Here is a 23,298-nt window from a genome sequence, read left to right as displayed (position 1 = left end):
TGACATATTACAGATGGCAATGCCCATCAAGTAGGGATGGCCATCGACCATCGATGATTCAAAATATCAATGGTTTGTGGCCGATGTCAAATACTTTTGCTGGAGCCTGTGAAATAGCCCTTAGGAGAGTGAATGGGAGGAGACCTGAGGATGGCGTCTGGGCTGGAACCACAGCACGGATGCCCACGATGGTATGGGACAGAGCAGCAGTATGAGATGAGGGACAGAGGTTGAGGCTAGTGGGCAACTGCCAATACCATGTTAAGGAAGGATGGTATGGGGATTATGTGGCACCCTCTGCAGCTTGTCAGTCTGGGCTACGGCCCTGCCCCACTGCCCTTAAATAAACACACAATAAAGAATAAAACAACAAGCCCTCCCCCACTGATGTATTTTTCCACTTATAAAGACACACATACATATAATAAAGAAAATACCAACAATCTCCCCCCCCCCACCACACACACACACACACACACACACACACACACACACACATACATGTATGCAACAATTAAGCATTTACTTTTACACTCACATGCAGACACATACAGTAGTCCACACACACTCACTAAACAAGCTAACAGCCCCCTCCCCACGGGGGAAATTTACTAAAGGAAATTTGTAAAAAATAGGTGTATTTATATCCAGAAATACACTTATTTTTGACATTTACTATCCCAAAAATACAGCAATTCATATTTGTATTGATAGCACATCAATACGACTACGAATTGCCGTATTTTCGGGATAGTAAATGTCAAAAATAAGTGTATTTCTGGATATAAATACACCTATTTTTTACAAATTTCCTTTGGTAAATTTCCCCCCACATGTATATGTATGAAGCAATGACATGTATTTTTACATACAAATACATTTAATGAACAAGAAAACAGTTCCCAGTAACACCAGTAACATACCCCTACCCATGTCTCTTTACAAATAGCACTCACCCAGGGGGGCAGCTCCTGTACAGGGTGGAGAAAGGAGGGAGCAGGATGATGCATTGCTTCTGCAGTGCCCGGGAGGAGAGAAGAGTAGGAGGTCGTGACACAGGAAGGGAGGGGCCAGCCTGTATAGGAGCTCAATTCATTGGAGGCTGGTCTCAGGAGAGGGTCTGGCCCCAGTGTTCCAGTAATCACGTCTTGCTGTTGTGAAGGCTGAAGGCTCCGTCCTGGCTGCGCTGTGAGTGTCCCTGACTTGACTGCACCTGCCCTGCCTGAACGGCTGTCAGAGATATTAGTGTAGCGAGGAGCAGACGCTGCAATGCCTCCCGGCTACAGGAATATGCAAGTACAGCACAGGCCTGCGGCCCTAAACAGTTACAGTGTACTGGCCTGGGGGGCAACTGGCACCCTGCCCCCCTGCCCAGCCCACCACTGGCACCTATGGTAGCTACACCCCTGTATATAACACAGGTAACTGTGACAGGGAAGGTGGCCCCTCTCAGCACTGGGCCCCATAGCAGCTGCACTCCCTGCACCTATGGTAACTGCACCCCTGTATATAACACATGTAACTGTGACAGGGAAGGTGGCCCCTCTCAGCACTGGGCCCCATAGCAGCTGCACTCCCTGCACCTATGGTAGCTACACCCTGTATATAACACATGTAACTGTGACAGGGAAGGTGGGCCCTCTCAGCTCTGGCCCCATAGCAGCTGCACCCCTTGCACCTATGGTAGCTACACCCCTGTATATAACACAGGTAACTGTGACAGGGAAGGTGGCCCCTCTCAGCTCTGGGCCCCATAGCAGCTGCGCTCCCTGCACCTATGGCAGCTACACCCTTGTATATTACACGTGTAACTGTGACAGGGAAGGTGGCCCCTCTCAGCACTGGGCCCCATAGCAGCTGCACTCCCTGCACCTATGGTAACTACACCCCTGTATATAACACATGTAACTGTGACAGGGAAGGTGGCCCCTCTCAGCACTGGGCCCCATAGCAGCTGCACTCCCTGCACCTATGGTAGCTACACCCTGTATATAACACATGTAACTGTGACAGGGAAGGTGGGCCCTCTCAGCTCTGGCCCCATAGCAGCTGCACCCCTTGCACCTATGGTAGCTACACCCCTGTATATAACACAGGTAACTGTGACAGGGAAGGTGGCCCCTCTCAACTCTGGGCCCCATAGCAGCTGCACTTCCTGCACCTATGGTAGCTGCACCCCTGTATATAACACATGTTACTGTGACAGGGAAGGTGGCCCCTCTCAGCTCTGGGTGTCATATCAGCTGCACCCCCTGCACCTATGGTAGCTACACCCCTGTATATAAACACATGTAACTGTGATAGGGAAGGTGGCCCCTCTCAGCACTGGGCCCCATAGCAGCTGCACTCCCTGCACCTATGGTAACTACACCCCTGTATATAACACATGTAACTGTGACAGGGAAGGTGGCCCCTCTCAGCTCTGGGCCCCATAGCAGCTGCACCCCCTGCACCTATGGTAGCTACATCCCTGTATATAACACATGTAACTGTGACAGGGAAGGTGGCCCCTCTCAGCTCTGGGCCCCATAGCAGCTGTACCCCTTGCACCTATGGCAGCTACATCCCTGTATATAACACATGTAACTGTGACAGGGAAGGTGGCCCCTCTCAGCTCTGGGCCCCATAGCAGCTGCACTCTCTGCACCTATGGTAGCTACACCCTGTATATAACACATGTAACTGTGACAGGGAAGGTGGCCCCTCTCAGCTCTGGGCCCCATAGCAGCTGCACTCCCTGCACCTATGGTAGCTACATCCCTGTATATAACACATGTAACTGTGACAGGGAAGGTGGCCCCCTCAGCTCTGGGCCCCATAGCAGCTGTACCCCTTGCACCTATGGTAGCTACACCCCTGTATATAACACATGTAACTGTGACAGGGAAGGTGGCCCCTCTCAGCTCTGGGCCCCATAGCAGCTGCACCCCCTGCACCTATGGTAGCTACACCCCTGTATATAACACATGTAACTGTGACAGGGAAGGTGGCCCCTCTCAGCTCTGGGCCCCATAGCAGCTGCACCCCCTGCACCTATGGTAGTTACACCCTTGTATATACCACATGTAACTGTGACAGGGAAGGTGGCCCCTCTCAGCTCTGGGCCCCATAGCAGCTGTACCCCCTGCACCTATGGCAGCTACACCCCTGTATATAACACATGTAACTGTGACAGGGAAGGTGGCTCCTCTCAGCTCTGGGTGTCATAGCAGCTGCACTCCCTGCACCTATGGTAGCTACACCCCTGTATATAACACATGTACAGTAACTGGGACAGGGAAGGTGGGCATTTTGGAAATCCATATTCATCCATACAGCCATGTTTGGGTTTTTGGGTTCATTATATCAGTGTTAATTGTAATCGGTTGGCGTTAATCTGCGGTGCATGTGAGATACAGCCTGAGACGTGTCTGATAGCTCAGTACTTAATGATGTCAGCAAGCTGCTCTAAGTAGCTATTAATATGCTCCCCTGCTTAGCGCGCAGCTTAATTAGTGTGTGTTGTGTATAAAATAGACCACGGAACAGGACCTCTTATTCCGGTAATGTAAGTATGATTTAAAAAAAAAAAAAATCTTTAGAAATGTCCAAACCATTGTTTTCTATTTCTTCAATTTCTATCTTATCTACGGTATCTATATATATTGCATCTATCTGTCTATCTATATATCTCTATCCTATTTATTTATCTATCATCTTTTCTAAAACAAAATGGGCACAAATCAATGGAATTTTGCATGTAACGAACTATTACTATATAGTACAACTCCATATAATGTATAATATGACATAATTAGGGTTACAAATGAAAGAAAAGGGAAACTGGTCTGTACATTTGAAAATTGCATACAGCGTGTGTGTGTTTGTGTGTGTGTGTGCGCGTGCATGTATGTGTAATATATATATATATATATATATATATATATATATATATATATATATATATATGAATCATATTTTTATTACTTCATGTTGTAGAAATTAGGTATTATAATGACTACAATCATGTAATAATAAAGTATTTTATTACTTTATAAGACGCCATTATGTACACTACTAGATAATCTTGGATATTCTGGAAAATGTTTAACCAAATTTAAACATCAAATGAATAAAAGTGCAATGTTATACTGGTGATAGCTTGGGCAACTTTCTTAGAATTACAATAACTGAATATGAAATTGGTAATACATATATCTTGGCTGATTACTTATAGATTATAGGACTTGTATCTCTTTACAAGAGATGATTACATAATATATTACTGTGCCCACAATATTATATATAGCTGCAACTTAACATAAAAACACTAGTCGCAATATTATATATGTATCACTGCGCCCACAAGTCACAATATTATATATTACTGCGCTCACAAGTCACAATATTATATATTACTGGGCTCACAAGTCACAATATTATATATTACTGCGCTCACAAGTCACAATATTATATAATACTGCGCTCACAAGTCACAATATATATCACTGCGCTCACAAGTCACAATATTATATATTACTGGGCTCACAAGTCACAATATTATATATTACTGGGCTCACAAGTCACAATATTATATATTACTGCGCTCACAAGTCACAATATTATATAATACTGCGCTCACAAGTCACACTATTATATATTACTGCTCTCACAAGTCATAATATTATATATTACTGTGCTCACAAGTCACAATATTATATATTACTGTGCTCACAAGTCACACTATTATATATCACTGGGCTCACAAGTCACAATATTATATATTACTGGGCAAACAAGTCACAATATTATATATCACTGCTCTCACAAGTCACAATATTATATATCACTGCGCTCACAAGTCACAATATTATATATTACTGCGCTCACAAGTCACAATATTATATATTACTGCGCTCACAAGTCACAATATTATATATCACTGTTCTCACAAGTCACAATATTATATATTACTGCGCTCACAAGTCACAATATTATATATTACTGCGCTCACAAGTCACAATATTATATATCACTGTTCTCACAAGTCACAATATTATATATTACTGCGCTCACAAGTCACAATATTATATATTACTGCGCTCACAAGTCACAATATTATATATTACTGCGCTCACAAGTCACAATGGCCCTTATTCTGATTGATGCGGATATTCCCGAATTCTTACGGTGCGGTCCGCACGCCACGCTGTGCTGCCGCGTGCGGCCATCGTCCGTAGAAACGCCCACGTGTCCTCCGCATTCGGACGGGCTCACTCTTTAAGAACAGGGCGTGTTTACGGACGACATACAAACCATGCGTGTGCGGGGGAAACACTCAGATTCTGCACGGTATTACAGAGTATGCACGGGAATACCGCATCCGAACGGATGGCAAGCGGTCCGTCCGCACGGAAGCGGTGTATTTACGCAAAACTACCCACTATTATGTCTATTCTGCAATACATCACATGACCCACTTATTCAATTACCTATCCTCATAAAAAAATGTTTATTTGGAATTGGAATCAATTATATGCCAATATATCCTTACAACCATGCCTAACACATGCATTGCACACATTAACCCTTACAGCAATTGAAGCAGCAATGGTTTCAATTAAAGCACTGACAAGCGTCCTATTAGTGAGTAATGAGTAAAGGAGTCGATTGTATTGGGTTCAGGTGTTAATGCTTGTAGTCATTAGGCGTTCCGTTCGCCTACCGCAAGACCGAGTGGTTTCCGCAAAGCAATACTTGACTTATGGACACCGCACATTTCTATCGGTTTTGTTCGCGTGCATTCGGAGTGCTATCCGAATGCACGCCCCCCAACATAAGTGTACTCCCCCGTGTCCGCCCATGTTTCCTCCCAGTTTTGCCCACTTTTAAACTACGCCCATGTGTCATTCCGCATGACGCCCATAATACGCCCATATTTCCAGACTGATTGCGGTGCACAGTTTTGTACGGGATTTGGCCGAACAGGTACGGAGTCAATGCGTGGCACATGCGCGTTGCGTTCTCCACGCATGCGCAGACGCCGTAAAGACGCTATCCGAAAGTATGCGGAAAAGTACGCATCAATCAGAATAAGGGCCTATATTATATATCACTGTTCTCACAAGTCACAATATTATATATTACTGCGCTCACAAGTCACAATTTTATATATTACTGGGCTCACAAGTCACAATATTATATATCACTGCGCTCACAAGTCACAATATTATATATTACTGGGCTCACAAGTCACAATATTATATATTACTGCGCTCACAAGTCACAATATTATATATTACTGGGCTCACAAGTCACAATATTATATATTACTGCGCTCACAAGTCACAATATTATATATTACTGGGCTCACAAGTCACAATATTATATATTACTGCGCTCACAAGTCACAATATTATATATTACTGGGCTCACAAGTCACAATATTATATATCACTGCGCTCACAAGTCACAATATTATATATTACTGGGCTCACAAGTCACAATATTATATATTACTGGGCTCACAAGTCACAATATTATATATCACTGCGCTCACAAGTCACAAAATTATATATTACTGGGCTCACAAGTCACAATATTATATATTACTGCGCTCACAAGTCACAATATTATATATTACTGCGCTCACAAGTCACAATATTATATATCACTGTTCTCACAAGTCACAATATTATATATTACTGCGCTCACAAGTCACAATTTTATATATTACTGGGCTCACAAGTCACAATATTATATATCACTGCGCTCACAAGTCACAATATTATATATTACTGGGCTCACAAGTCACAATATTATATATTACTGCGCTCACAAGTCACAATATTATATATTACTGGGCTCACAAGTCACAATATTATATATTACTGCGCTCACAAGTCACAATATTATATATTACTGCGCTCACAAGTCACAATATTATATATTACTGCGCTCACAAGTCACAATATTATATATTACTGCGCTCACAAGTCACAATATTATATATCACTGCGCTCACAAGTCACAATATTATATATCACTGCGCTCACAAGTCACAATATTATATATTACTGGGCTCACAAGTCACAATATTATATATTACTGGGCTCACAAGTCACAATATTATATATCACTGCTCTCACAAGTCACAATATTATATATCACTGCGCTCACAAGTCACAATATTATATATTACTGCGCTCACAAGTCACAATATTATATATTACTGCGCTCACAAGTCACAATATTATATATCACTGTTCTCACAAGTCACAATATTATATATTACTGCGCTCACAAGTCACAATTTTATATATTACTGGGCTCACAAGTCACAATATTATATATCACTGCGCTCACAAGTCACAATATTATATATTACTGGGCTCACAAGTCACAATATTATATATTACTGCGCTCACAAGTCACAATATTATATATTACTGGGCTCACAAGTCACAATATTATATATTACTGCGCTCACAAGTCACAATATTATCTATTACTGGGCTCACAAGTCACAATATTATATATTACTGGGCTCACAAGTCACAATATTATATATCACTGCTCTCACAAGTCACAATATTATATATCACTGCGCTCACAAGTCACAATATTATATATTACTGCGCTCACAAGTCACAATATTATATATTACTGCGCTCACAAGTCACAATATTATATATCACTGTTCTCACAAGTCACAATATTATATATTACTGCGCTCACAAGTCACAATTTTATATATTACTGGGCTCACAAGTCACAATATTATATATCACTGCGCTCACAAGTCACAATATTATATATTACTGGGCTCACAAGTCACAATATTATATATTACTGCGCTCACAAGTCACAATATTATATATCACTGTTCTCACAAGTCACAATATTATATATTACTGCGCTCACAAGTCACAATATTATCTATTACTGGGCTCACAAGTCACAATATTATATATCACTGCGCTCACAAGTCACAATATTATATATTACTGGGCTCACAAGTCACAATATTATATATTGGTACTTATGTAATATCTGGACTCCCGTTTTTCTTATGAGACCGCGTCCCCTTGCGGGGCTCGCTGCGCTCGCCACGCTTCGGGCACGGTGGCTCGCTGCGCTCGCCACACTATATAAAATCAACTCCATGCGTAGTTGGATAGTAGGGGTAGGAAAAAATGGGGTGCATTTAACATGGGAGTCCAGATAATACATAAGTACCCATATATTACTGGGCTCACAAGTCACAATATTATATATCACTGCGCTCACAAGTCACAATATTATATATTACTGGGCTCACAAGTCACAATATTATATATCACTGCGCTCACAAGTCACAATATTATATATCACTGCGCTCACAAGTCACAATATTATATATTACTGGGCTCACAAGTCACAATATTATATATCACTGCGCTCACAAGTCACAATATTATATATCACTGCTCTCACAAGTCACAATATTATATATTACTGCTCTCACAAGTCACAATATTATATATTACTGCTCTCACAAGTCACAATATTATATATTACTGAGCTCACAAGTCACAATATTATATATCACTGGGCTCACAAGTCACAATATTATATATCACTGCGCTCACAAGTCACAATATTATATATTACTACTCACAAGTCACAATATTATATATTACTGCTCTCACAAGTCACAATATTATATATTACTACTCACAAGTCACAATATTATATATTACTGCTCTCACCAGTCACAATATTATATATTACTGCTCTCACAAGTCACAATATTATATATTACTGCTCTCACAAGTCACAATATTATATATTACTGCTCTCACAAGTCACAATATTATATATTACTGCGCTCACAAGTCACAATATTATATATTACTGCTCTCACAAGTCACAATATTATATATTACTGCTCTCACAAGTCACAATATTATATATTACTGCTCTCACAAGTCACAATATTATATATCACTGCTCTCACAAGTCACAATATTATATATCACTGCTCTCACAAGTCACAATATTATATATCACTGCTCACAAGTCACAACAATATTATATATCACTGCGCTCACAAGTCACAATATTATATATCACTGCGCTCACAAGTCACAATATTATATATCACTGCTCACAAGTCACAATATTATATATTACTGCGCTCACAAGTCACAATATTATATATTACTGCTCTCACAAGTCACAATATTATATAATACTGCACTCACAAGTCACAATATTATATATTACTGGACTCACAAGTCACAATATTATATATTACTGCGCTCACCAGTCACAATATTATATATCACTGCTCTCACAAGTCACAATATTATATATTACTGCGCTCACAAGTCACAATATTATATATTACTGCTCTCACAAGTCACAATATTATATATTACTGCTCTCACAAGTCACAATACTATATATTACTGCACTCACAAGTCACAATATTATATATCACTGCGCTCACAAGTCACAATATTATATATTACTGCGCTCACAAGTCACAATATTATATATTACTGCTCTCACAAGTCACAATATTATATATCACTGCTCACAAGTCACAATATTATATATTACTGCTCTCACAAGTCACAATATTATATATCACTGCTCTCACAAGTCACAATACTATGGGCGAGATGTACTTAAGGGAAAATGCGGTAAAACGGGGGTTTTACCGCATTTTCCTATTTACCATCACCCGTCCGCCCCGTTTTCGCATGGCAGGGTAACGCCACCCGACGTCCGCCGTTCGCGCGCCCCCCCCCCCTCCCGTCCTCCTAATCTCCTCCTCCTCCAGCAGGTGTCACAGCCGGCAGGACATCCGGCTTCAGGGGGGAGGAGGAGACGCAGGGGGACACTGGCAGCTGCCGGGAGGTGACGGAGACCCCCGCAGACCACATCACAGGTATCGCGGGGGTCTCCATCACGCAACCCGATGCTAGCCGCATATGTTAGTGCATATGCGGCAGCATCGCGGCGGCTGCCATGCGAAGGGCGGCGATGTATATTAATACATCCCGCCCTATATATATTACTGGGCTCACAAGTCACAATATTATATATTACTGGGCTCACAAGTCACAATATTATATATCACTGCTCTCACAAGTCACAATATTATATATTACTTCTCTCACAAGTCACAATATTATATATTACTTCTCTCACAAGTCACAATATTATATATCACTGCTCTCACAAGTCACAATATTATATATTACTGGGCTCACAAGTCACAATATTATATATTACTGCGCTCACAAGTCACAATATTATATATTACTGCGCTCACAAGTCACAATATTATATATTACTGCTCTCACAAGTCACAATATTATATATCACTGTGCTCACAAGTCACAGTAGTATATATTACTGCTCTCACAAGTCACAATATTATATATCACTGTGCTCACAAGTCACAATAGTATATATCACTGCTCTCACAAGTCACAATATTACTACGCCCATCGGACAATTGATATCACCATTTAGGGCGTGAAATAACAGATCCTCTGGGCGCCCTAACAGCTAAGGTTTTAAGGATATCCTTGCTTAAACACAAGGGACTTAGGCGATGATTCTGGTTGAGTTATTCTTGTGCATATTCGCATGCAGAAATACACAGAGCCAGGGGCAAACGCAGGATTTTCAGAAGGGGGTTTCCAGAGGGGCGGAGCAAAGCCGGGTCAGTTAAAGTATTATAGATAGACCAAATGTATATAAATAATAATGGTACTGTTTACCTAGCACGGCGCCCATCGCGACCATCGCATGCACTAAAAAACGGGTGCGATGCGATGCCCGCGATGGCCGCGATTTCCCATAGGGACCAATGTTAAAAATCAGATTGGTCGCGATTTTAGTGTTAAAAGTCAGATTGGTCGCGATTTTTACATAGGAATCAATGTTAAATGGGCCACAGAGCCCTAATAGTCCCCCTGAAGTGTGAAATGGCCCCCACAATTTTTAACGCCACCCCACGATCAACGTGAACCCGAAGCATGGCGAGCGCAGCGAGCCCGCGAGGGGCGGCGGTACGCGTCCTCCGACCTTTTCATACCCCCACTATCCACGTCGGCGTGGAGTTGAGAATAGAATAGTGTGGCGAGCGCAGCGAGCCACCGAGCCCGAAGCGTGGCGAGCGCAGCGAGCCCCGCGAGGGGACGCGGATACCTTCACAGGTAAACGCGTCCCCTCGCGGGCTTCACAGGTGTCCGCGTCGCCACGGACACCTGTGAAGCCCGTGAGGGGACGCGTATAACTGTGAAGGTATCCGCGTCCCCTCGCGGGGCTCGCTGCGCTCGCCACACTATTCTATTCTCAACTCCACGCCGACGTGGATAGTGGGGGTATGAAAAGGTCGGAGGACGCGTACCGCCGCCCCTCGCGGGCTCGCTGCGCTCGCCACGCTTCGGGTTCACGTTGATCGTGGGGTGGCGTTAAAAATTGTGGGGGCCATTTCACACTTCAGGGGGACTATTAGGGCTCTGTGGCCCATTTAACATTGTTTCCTATGTAAAAATCGCGGGCATTGAGCCAATTAACGCTAAAATCGCGACCAATCTGACTTTTAACATTGATCCCTATGGGAAAATCGCGGGCATCGCGGGCATCGCGTCGCACCCGTTTTTGATTTACCCGCAATGCCCGCGATTTTTTACCCCCGACGCCCGCGATTGTAATCGCGGGCGCCGTGCTAGGTAAAGAGTACCATAATAATAAATATATATAGTGGAGTGGGCTTATTATTCATAATTTTCTGGTGGGAGGACAGCTTGCTTGACTGCAGATATCCAGTTCCCGGAAATAGATTTCTTAGATTTTAATGGAATTAAAAACTAGAGAATCCCACCTACCAAATGGTATTGGGGACTAGGGGATCAGAGTTCAGGAGGCAGAGCAATCTGCCAACGAGTATATAAAACTACATACCAGGTGTGTGGAGCTGCAGCAGTAACCAGCTGCTGGAGGGCCGATATCTCTGGTTCTGGGCACAGTAGAGACAAGTTACTAGTGTCCTTCAAAGGGGGAGAGTCCCAGCTTTTGGAATATACCCTCAGAAAAACTCTAGGTCAGACAGAACCTGAAATTTCTGACTGGGAAAAGCAATTAACAGGCTTGGATGGGGACCACTGTTTTGAAGTCAGATATCTCCGGTTCCCAAGGGCCGATATTTAAAAATTTTGCACCCATGGAAAGAGGGGACCCTCAGCTTTCAGCCTAGGACACTTAGACTCCTGGGGGGGTTCTGGGTACTCAGAACCCCCCCCCCCTGCGTGCGCTACTGAGAGCTGCCATTCACATACAGTTAAAGCCATTTCCGCCCACATTGCACCAGGACGCAAGCCTGCGCAACGGTGCACATCTATATTAGAGATGATCAGATGCCAACTTAGAAGTAGGCTTACCATACTCTCCCTTTAGACTGGCATACTTATATATTACACATGTTCTATGGCTGTCCTGGTGACATGAAGGCTTGAATTATGCCAGCCACAGAACCTGTGTGACTCATGAGTATCCTGGTTTAAGAGGATAGTATGGGAAGTCTGCTAAAAGGTGTAATGTCCCTGTACATTTATGGCGTGTGCTTATAGTGTCAGCAATGACGAATGTCTACAGACGCACCACATTTATGTGTGAAAGTACAAAGTCTTCTGTGAAACGTAGAATTCTGTTTAAATGCGCACCTCTCAGATTAGAAGCTGCTGTCTAAGTGTTTTATATATATATATATATATATGCTGTTGGAATCAGCTTATGCTTGTTTTGTGTGTACAGGCATACATAACTCTCAACTGTCCCGCTTTTCGAAGGAACGCCCATTTTTTTGGGACAGTCCTGCATCCCGCCCGGGGTTGGCAGTGTCCCGCAGTGGGAGTGAGGCACATGGGAGTCCTCTCTGCTTGGCGCTGCAGAGCAGGGAACGACTGCTGTGCGTAGAGAGGCGGAGGTTCTGGGGGCATGGCCAGAAGCTTACACAGCGATGGCCATGCCCCGTAGTGACAGGAAATGGGGTCATGGCCTGTGGCTGCTGCATCCTGATGAGGCAACGCCCCCTTTTACATAGGCCACACCCAGTTTTGGATTCACACACGGCTACAGCACGTGAGCATCCCGATTATTAACATGAAGATGTTGGGAGGTATGGGCATAGGTGCTTTCCCTATGTACGCTATAACTATGGCCACTGCAAAAGAGGCTGAAGGCATTCAATGAAGAAAGTGCTGTTAGTACACATGAGCATTCAGCGGGCGGAATATGGTCTTTGTACACAAACTCTTACCGGGCTTCCAATGCATGTACTCCCGACAGCCTGTAATAATCTGCGGGTGGTGGCAATATCCCATGCAATAGAACGGCCATCTTAGGAAATTTATCCCATGAAGTCTTTGGCATGTCCCACCAGGTATGGTTCTTAGGTTCCACAGAACTTAGGTCAACAATCATTAAGTCAACCACTATAGGTTGACAGTCACTAGATTGACACATGAAATAGGCCAACAGGAATCCGGCTGACGAAAGCATTGGGTTGACATGGAAAAGGTCGACATGAGTTTTTCAAAAATTTTGGGGGTGTCTATGTTGACTTAAGTTAACATGGACGCCGTAAAAGTGTACCACGTCCCCTCACGTCATGCACACAGTACAGAAGCTTTGATTTTCCATTGGATCTGGAAGAGGAACACGTAGGAGATGTCTCAGTGGAAGAGACACCGGCTGACTGTAGCTGCGATCCCACCAACGTCACAAGCTGAGATCAACCACGATGTTCACACAGATGTGCTGGTGGCTTACGTAGCTGAACAACGTAAGGGGGGTCTGGGAGGCCAGGAAGTCTGCATGGTGACACACAGACCCTTGGTTATTCCCTTCCAGAAAATGGGGGTGAAACGCTTTCATTTCCAGAGAATGCAGGTCTATCCCCGCCCCCTCACCACCCCTGTCTGTCTATCAGGCAACGCCAGATGGTAACTACAGGCAATTTGCAGAACAGACCATGCGGCAGCAGCAGATTGCGGATAACTGGTACTCTGTGTGCGGCAGGACACCTCAGTATCACTCTGAATCACACCCAGAGCTGCAGATTATGAGGCGTGGAAGCAGAGTTGTATTGGAATTAGATGTTCCTGGGTGGTGACTGGGCAGTAATGGGGGGGGGATTAGACACATGGAGATTTCGCGTTTTGTCAGAGTATTGCAGGTGTGTCACTAACAGCGGTTGTGTATAGAAGATGCAGAATTGTAATATAGGAGGCCATTTCTAAATAGATAATACCCACCTGCCATAGGGTGGGTGCAATTTCAATGGTGTAGCCGACAGAAGCCCAGAATACCGCTCTCTCTCTCTCTCTATAAGGTGGTGGTGCTTGGGAGCCAGGGATCTGACATCACAAGCACAGCCACCTGCAGATATTTACCTGCGCAGCAAGAGCCCCTGATTATCCACACACACAACTAAAGCCAACAAAACAGCAGCATGCACAGAATCATGGGAGTGTCACTGACTACACCCGGCAGCGATATGGGCTATAATCGCTAGAAATATGGTCGCTGGCGACCATATTGCCAGTGATGGGAGTGTGCTCCCGTTTTCAGCCCCATTCTAATCGCTGGTCGCAGCAGCTTGCTCCTGCAACCAGCTAATTACCTCTGCGGCTCCCCCTGCACAGGTTCCTTTTCATCAGCAACCATCTTTGGTCACTGATGAAAAGGAGACACTGAGCAATATATCTCCCCCATGTGTAAGCACCTTAACCGCCTGCTTCCTCTGTGTGGGCCTAATCTGTAAGGGGCCCTACTACTGTGAGTGCATAAAGTGTAAGGGGCCCTACTACTGTGCGTGCATAAAGTGTAAGGGGCCCTACTACTGTGCATGCATAAAGTGTAAGGGACACTGCTACTGTGCGTGCATAAAGTGTAAGGGGTACTACTACTGTGCATGCATAAAGTGTAAGGGGCACTACTACTGTGCATGCATAAAGTGTAAGAGACTCCTCCCTCTCCTTTGCACCCCACATCCAAGCCCTGGCCCATTCTTGCCGGTTCCAGTTACGCAACATTGCTCGCATCAGGCCCTTTCTCTCACAGAGTGCAACTAAGCTGATCATCCACTCATTAGTCATCTCACGGCTTGACTACTGTAATGCTCTTCTCACTGGCCTCGCTCAATCCCAACTAGCTCCTCTCCAATCTGTCCTCAATGCTGCAGCCAGGCTTATCTTCCTCTCCCGCCGCTCTAACTCTGCTACTCCCCTTCAACAAAATCTGCACTGGCTTCCATTCCCCTACAGAACACTCTTCAAACACCTCACACTCACATACAGGGCCATCTCTAATTCCATTGCTCCATATATCTCTAACCTCATCTCCATTCATACACCCTCCCGCCCTCTACGGTCGGCTGACGACTGTTGTCTCTCCTCCACCCTGATCACTGCTTCCCATGCTAGAGTACAGGACTTTGCCCGTGCTGCACCCCTTCAGTGGAACGCACTCCCTCGCACCATTAGACTCTCCCCGACCTTGCAAAGCTTCAAACGGGCACTGAAAACTGTCCTATTCATCAAAGCATACCCTTCCACTGCATAAACCAGCTGGTTCTCCGACCCTTGCCTGTTTACATCCTGCTATCTAACCACCACCCCCTCGCTTGCACCTCTTGTAATCTGTCTGTCTCCCCTTCCTACTAGATTGTAAGCTCCTCCGAGTAGGGCCCTCTTCCCTCCTGTTGTCAAAGCCCACTTCTCTTCACATGTCACTCACAGCTCTCCTTTACTCCAACACTCAGTGACCATCTTCATACTCATCTCCATCTTTGGCCTCAAGCCTCTAGTTGTATGTTGATTGGGTCCTCACTACTTACATTTAAGCTGTAATGTGTATTGAACTGTGGCGCTCTTTATTTGTACTGTATTTTTGTTATTTATTCAATGTTATGCCAAGTTTTGTCTCCCTGTATTGTTCCTTTGTACGGCGCTGCAAAACACTTGTGGCGCCTTATAAATAAAATTATAATAATAATAATAATACTACTGTGCATGCATAAAGTGTAAGGGGTACTACTACTGTGCGTGCATAAAGTGTAAGGGGCATTACTACTGTGCGTGCATAAAGTGTAAGGGGCATTACTACTGTGCGTGCATAAAGTGTAAGGGGCCCTACCACTGTTCGTGCATAAAGTGTAAGGGGCCCTACTACTGTGCGTTCATAAAGTGTAAGGGGCATTCCCACTGTGCGTGCATAAAGTGTAAGGGGCCCTACTACTGTGCGTGCATAAAGTGTAAGGGGTACTACTGTGCGTGCATAAAGTGTAAGGGGCACTAGTACTGTGCGTGCATAAAGTGTAAGGGGCCCTACTACTGTGCATGCATAAAGTGTAAGGGGTACTACTACTGTGCGTGCATAAAGTGTAAGGGGCACTACTACTGTGCGTGCATAACGTGTAAGGGGCCCTACTACTGTGCGTGCATAAAGTGTAAGGGGCATTACTACTGTGTGTGTGCATAAAGTGTAAGGAGCACTACTACTGTGTGTGCATAAAGTGTAAGGCACATTACTACTGTGCGTGCATAAAGTGTAAGGGGCACTACCACTGTGCATGCATAAAGTGTAAGGGGCACTACTGCTGTGCGTGCATAAAGTGTAAGGGGTACTACTACTGTGTGGATAAAGTGTAAGGGGCACTACTAATGTGTAAGCCAAGAAACCGATTTAAGGCCTGCTCCCTGAAACAATCCGTACCACTATCTTTTCATTCCCAAATTTACACCTCTTGAATTCAGTGATCACTGGCTGCTTTACAGAGCAGAGGTGATCACGGGCTTTCCTAAACTACTTCCCCCACCCGCGGACACTGCGGTACATGGGTGGGACAAATTAGATCAGTGCTACCCTGACTGAATGTACTAGGTACCCCATACCTAATTATTTCACCCTCACCCACTGACTGCATTAAATAGGAGTGACACAGGCTTACTGGTTGTAGCACTCCCATCGCCTAAAATCATACTTGCCCACATTTATTGTTGCCTATCTGGGAGAAAAAAGCCGGATAGTAGACCTAGACGCTATACTGGGTCTACTCTATTTCCCTATTTCACACAAACTTCACAATTTGTAGGTCCACAGGGAGGGGGTGGGTCCATAATAAGGGGATATGATGCTATTCAGGTCAATTTAGTAATGCCCCTCAAATACACCGCAAATTCTGAAATTTGTTTCATTTGTTTGATTACAATGGCCGACAAAAAAATAATTTTTGTTTGGTGCTTGGAATGTTAGAACTGATTTTGGATATATTGGGCGTGCTAATTCCAAATACGAATACAGTTTTTCTCTATCAGCTACTGTATACTTTTTGCGCATGCCCAGGCTGTGGCACATCGCAATCGGGGCGACCTTCAATCTGAGCTAAGCATTGCGATGCCCTAGGCAAGATTTTTGTTGGTGCCCCCTAGCAGAAAAAACTACCACTAAATATTTAACTTACGCCCCACCTCGAGGTGGAAACGGTGAGTGGGGCCGTGAAAACGGTGAGGCTCGTCACTATATGCAGTGGGCTCCCTGCATTTCCGGGAGCCTCGCCGTTCTGGGGAATCCTCGCCGCACCTCTGACGGGTGGAAGTTACAGCAGTGGCTGCAGTGCCAGGGCCTCAGGTATAATAGGCTAATCTAGAATATGGTAATGGGTGGTCCCAGATCCAAATACTCAAGCATTTTGGACCCTTGGTGGCAAAAAGGGGGCGTGGTACTACACATTAGACCACACACCATAATGCCCATTACACATAATATCACACACTGTAATGCCCATTATACATTATACCAAACACTGTAACTCCATTAAACATAATGACACACACCGTAATGCCCATTACAAATTATGCCACATACCGTAATGCCCATTACACATAATATCACACACCGTAAGCCGTAATGCCCATTACACATAATGCCACACGCCGTAATGACCATTACACATAATGCCACACGCCGTAATGACCATTACACATAATGCCAAACGCCGTAATGCCCATTACACATTATACACATATACACATTATACACATACGTAAAGTAGAACGCCAATGGCGCAAATCTCGTAATATGACTGATTTCCTCACATATTAGCAGGGCCGGCGCCACCACTAGGCAAATCTAGGCATTTTTCTAGGGCGCCGGCCACTGGAGGGCGGTATTTCGCCCCCCCTTGCCGCCCGGGTACCTGTCCTGCGGCGTATATGTGCGTAAAAGCTGGCGGCAGCGGGGGGTCCCTGCAGTCAATAAGAAATAACGAGCGCTATCCGCCGGGCTATGCGGAAGCGCTTCTGTTTTGGAAACACTGGCCGCACGGCGCACGCTGATTGGCTGAATCTCAGCCAATCAGTGTGCGGCCAGTGTTTCCAAAACAGAAGCGCTTCCGCATAGCCCGGCGGATAGCGCTCGTTATTTCTTATTGACTGCAGGGACCCCACGCTGCCGCCAGCTTTACAGCGCCGCAGGACAGGTACCCGGGCGGCAGACACCGGGGCGCCCCCACCCCGACTTACCTGGGGCGCTCTGGTGCCTTGCATCGGCCCTGCATATAAGACTAGCTACCATTCCTACTGCAATGCTTTGGACACTTCCAAACAAACATACTACAATCTCTCATCATGCCACCAACTCTAAGTGACTTTTTAACACATTTAAATCTCTTCTGTACCCTCCCCCTCCTCCCCCACCGGCTACCATCAGTGCACAAGAACTTGCCTTTAAGGACAAGATAGATAACATCCGAGATGAAATGGTATGCTCTTCTACAACCTCTAACCCTCTTTCTTCCCCACCTGAACCCTCTGGCACTATCTCTTCATTTGAGCCCACAAATGAAAAGGAAGTATCCACGCTCTTCTTATCCTCCTATTCTACTACCTCTCCTCTTGATCCTATACCTGCACAAGTCATTAAAAATCTATCTCCTGTGCTTGTCCCAACCTTAACTAGAATCTACAATCTCTCTCTTGCTACTGGTACTTTTCTGTCTCTGCTCAAACATGCAGTGATTACTCCCATTCTGAAAAACACAATTCTGACCTTAACTCTCTCTCTATCGTCCTATCTCTCAGCTCCCTTGCCTCTCCAAGCTACTCGAGAAACTTGTCTACTCTGGCCTCAGTAGCGAACCCAGGGGGGGTTTCTGAGTACCCAGAATCCCCCAGGAGTCTAGGCTGAAAGCTGAGGGTCCCCTCTTTCCATGGGTACAAGAATTTTAAAAATCGGCCCTTGGGAACCGGAGATATCTGACTTCAAAGCAGTGGTCCCCATCGAAGCCTGTTAATTGCTCTTCCCAGTCAGATATTTCAGGTTCTGTCTGACAGAGTTTTTCTGAGGATATATTCCTAAAGCTGGGACTCTCCCCCTTTGATGGACACTAGTAGTTTGTCTCTATTGTGCCCGGAACCAGAGATATCAGCCTTCCAGCAGCTGGTTACTGCTCCAGCTCCACACACCTGGTATGTAGTTTTATATGCTCGTTGGCAGATTGCTCTGCCTCCTGAACTCTGATCCCCTAGTCCCCAATACCATTTGGTAGGTGGGATCCTCTAGTTTTTAATTCCATTAAAATCTAATAAATCCATTTCCGGGAACTGGAGATATCTGCAGTCAAGCAAGCTGTCCTCCCACCAGAAAATTATGAATAATAAGCCCACTCCACTATACACCCCTCCTCTGCATAATAAACATCCTCTACTACCCTGGAAGTTATGTATCAGGGCTCCTTCATTCAGCCCAATGCCCCCTTCTCCCACCCCATCTCCCACCATCTGTGCAGTAAAGGGGTAATTAGTGGAAATTTTGCCCCTGCACCTTACAAACTTTCTTAACTCTAACACCCTTTTAGACCCGCTTCAGTCAGGCTTGGTTTTGGGCCGAGTCTCTGAATGTCTCTCTGCCATCTCATCTTGGATGTCTTCTCGCCAACTCAAACTCAATATTTCCAAAACGGAATTACTTATATTCCCACCAACTAAGAACAGTTACCATCCTGATATCTCCATCGCTGTTGACAACTCAACAATCTACCCTACCCCACAAGCTCGTTGCTTAGGGGTCATCCTCGACTCTGAACTGTCCTTTCTTCTGCACATTCAATCTGTCTCCAAATCAGGTTACATGCATCTAAAAAACATATCCAAAATACGACCGTATCTCACACAAGACACTACTAAATCTCTTATCCATGCACTCATTATATCCCGCATTGATTATTGCAATAGTCTCCTAACTGGTCATCCCAAGAACAGACTCTCACCACTGCAATCCATTTTAAATGCTGCTGCTAGGCTGATCTTTCTTTCAAGACGCTCATCATCTGCTGATCCGCTCTGCCAGTCCCGCCATTGGTTGCCTGTATCTTACCGTATTCAATATAAAACACTTCTACTTGCATATAAAGCTATTACCATACTGCACCAGCATATATCTCTGCACTTATCACAAAATATCTCCCATCTCGACCACTACGCTCTACACAAGATCTGCGTCTCTCTTCTGCACGGATCGCTAGCTCCCATTCATTATTACAGGACTTTTATCGGGCTGCTCCCATCCTATGGAATGCCCTTCCACGCACAATAAGAATCTATACTAGCCTCCAAACTTTCAAGTGTTCCCTGAGAACTCACCTCTTCAGGCAAGCCTATCATATTTAAGTTCTACACGCATAACCCTCTGAGGCACTTATGTATTATTTAGCTTCCCTTCTGGACTTGTAACTTGGTGGGACTGCTATGCTATTACTGATGCCTGTCCTTGTGTTTCCCTCCTATATCCCTATAGATTGTAAGCTTGCAGCAGGGCCCTCCTACCTCCAAGTCTGTCTGTTGTTACCCAGTTTTTTTTATCACTGTCTACTATTGTAAAGTGCAACGGAATCTGCTGCGCTATGTAAGGAACAGTAAATAGATAATAAATAAATAAATAGGGTGAATGGGGTACAGGGGGGTCAAACAGCAGGGATGAGGGGGGGGTGTACATGGGGGTCACACACAAAGGAAAAGCAGTGTACAGAACGTCACACATACAAAAGAAGGGGGTCACACACAGAGAAGAGTTCATGGGTACAGTGATCCCTGGGCACTCACCAATCTGTGGGAGGAGCTGCAGGGTGTCAGGGTGGCCAGTGGATCCAGGGACAGGAAGAAGGGGGGCCTGCTGCTGGAGGAATACAGGCTGTGCAACCTGAGAGGCTCTGGCTTGAAGAAGGTACATGTGAGCCCAGCACAGGAGGATTTGGAGGAACAGATTGGCTTGCAGTTCCTCCATGGCGCTGCGGGGGGAGGGAGGTGTCGCTTCCCCCATGGTGCCGCTGATGGGCGAGGTGACAGCAGGGCAGGTCCTTGCTAACAGCGCTCCAGCCGGGTATCGCTGGACGTGCTGCGCTCATCTGACAGATACTAGAGGTTAAGCCAGCCTCTAGTGTCTGTCTTCTTAAAGACGGCGGCCATCTTTGGAGTGGCCACCGCAGACAGAGACTGCGGTGCAGTGCTCCGCGCTTCTGCAGTCTTTGTAGGAGGGGGCTGGTTATTAAGGGGAGCCGGTAATTAGGGGGTGTCTGTGCACCCCCGTGCACACGCCTATACTGACACCCCCGGACCACCCCGGCCTTTAGATTCGCCTCCGGGAGCTGCTGGCCCTAGGCATAGGCTGCCGCCCTAGGCAATTGCCTAGCATGCCTATGCCTAGGGCCAGCTCTGCTTTCGCGGCACGGAAGATTCTATTGTGAACTCCCTTCAGGCCGTTTCGGCGTGACGTGTGGTACGGTATAACGGTTTTAGATGTTATAGAAAGAATAAAATTACTATTATAATACATAATAAAATAAATAATAATAATAAATAATTAAATACATATAATTATTATTACACTCAATCACTTTATTGTTGACTGCTTTATATGTGCCCCCCTAACTTATTGTAGCAGCCGAACAGGTCCCCAATCTCTTATAAAACCCATTATTACACCCCTCAGTCACTGTGACCGTATTAATTCTATATCAATGCTCACCAAGCCCATATTTCCCACAAGGCAACCTAGGTGCCCGCCACGGCCCAGCATACCCTTGGCTGGGCCCCACAAAATCTGTCCTGTCCCATGATTTATCACAAAGGCTGGCCTCTAGGTAAATAAAATTACAGAGGCCCAGTAACAAGGCTGAGACCAGTGTTGATATCTGTAATACGGGCTCTGAGCTCCATTACTATGCCTGTGAGATCAGTCTGTGGCTCCCTCAAAACGAGCACAGATAGCTGTCACAGTCTTTGCAGGCTTTCCCGCATTACTCCAGCCAGACGCTGTCACAATGAATTACTTGTTATTGTTATTAGGATCTCTAGCGATATACAGTGATGTGTTGGTATATTATGATACAAATATAACATGGTGAGTATCCTTCCATGATTATTTTTTTATTAGGAACCAAGTTGATATAAAATAAAATGTATGTTTGCAGCTGTTCTGCAAGTGGCGTCACTACTGGTATAGTGTGTAGGTATACACAGACAATATAATATGATGTGTTCCCTTGGCAGTGTAATGCGATGGGCACCTTTACTGGTATTATATGTAGCTCATCAAAACAGTTGATATAATATATAATATGTTTTTTTTTTTTTTCCTGTGGGGACAAAAAGATTTAATTTTTTTTCATGTGGGGACCAATGTGTAACGGTCAGAAAGGTGTTTTTTCCCCCCATTGAGGTCAATGTGTTTTATTATTATATACTCACCACCTAACATAGAAATAATCCTATTGTGTATTTATTTAAAAAAAAGGGGGTGGGTGGCCCAAAATGGTATTTGCTTAGGGCTCAATGAGGTGAAATACACCGACTGTAGCAGGCATATTCTATACATGGTGGTACTTATAATAGAGTATTGATATATCCCCAGTCAAGGTGTGCCTCCCCCAGTCATGACTTTGGCAGGTAGATGTTACAAGCCCCCCCCCCCCTCACAATCACCACTCCCTGAATGGAATTGAGAGTAGGTGGATGCTAAACTAAATGAAATAATAATAATACAGTAATAAACTACACTGGAAGCCCTCATGTTTCTCCATGTGTGCGTCCCAGCTCCTCTCTGTGCATCTGACAACATACACACGTGTGTCATGCTGGCGTTAACATATACCTCCCAACATTGTTAGGTCCCCAGCAGCCCACCATGTCCGGGGCCCAAAAAGGTGGCATGGCTCAGAAGAAAAGGGACGCAAAGCCACACCCTGTTTTTGCAGCTGTG

At 44.8% G+C, this 23,298-nt stretch overlaps 1 protein-coding gene across 2 annotated transcripts in view; it reads left to right on the top strand.

Annotated features, from left to right (window-relative positions):
* Positions 1-1,082: 1,082 nt before the first annotated feature.
* Positions 1,083-23,298, top strand: part of LOC146020053 (uncharacterized) — a 39,192-nt gene continuing 16,976 nt past the window's right edge. Inside the window, exon 1 of one of the 2 annotated variants that reach the window (XM_083152824.1) lies at positions 1,083-1,188. The gene's annotated coding sequence lies outside the window, so the exon portion shown is untranslated. Of the gene's footprint in view, positions 1,189-3,458; positions 3,548-23,298 lie in introns of those variants that run through there. The other variant, XM_083152823.1, reaches the window with a different exon arrangement.

This window comes from Crinia signifera, chromosome 7 (assembly GCF_055691185.1).
Source record: "Crinia signifera chromosome 7, ASM5569118v1, whole genome shotgun sequence".
Classification (NCBI taxonomy): Eukaryota; Metazoa; Chordata; class Amphibia; order Anura; family Myobatrachidae; genus Crinia; species Crinia signifera.
The sequence above is the reverse complement of the archived record's forward strand: the minus strand, read 5'-3'. Positions and strand labels throughout refer to the sequence as shown.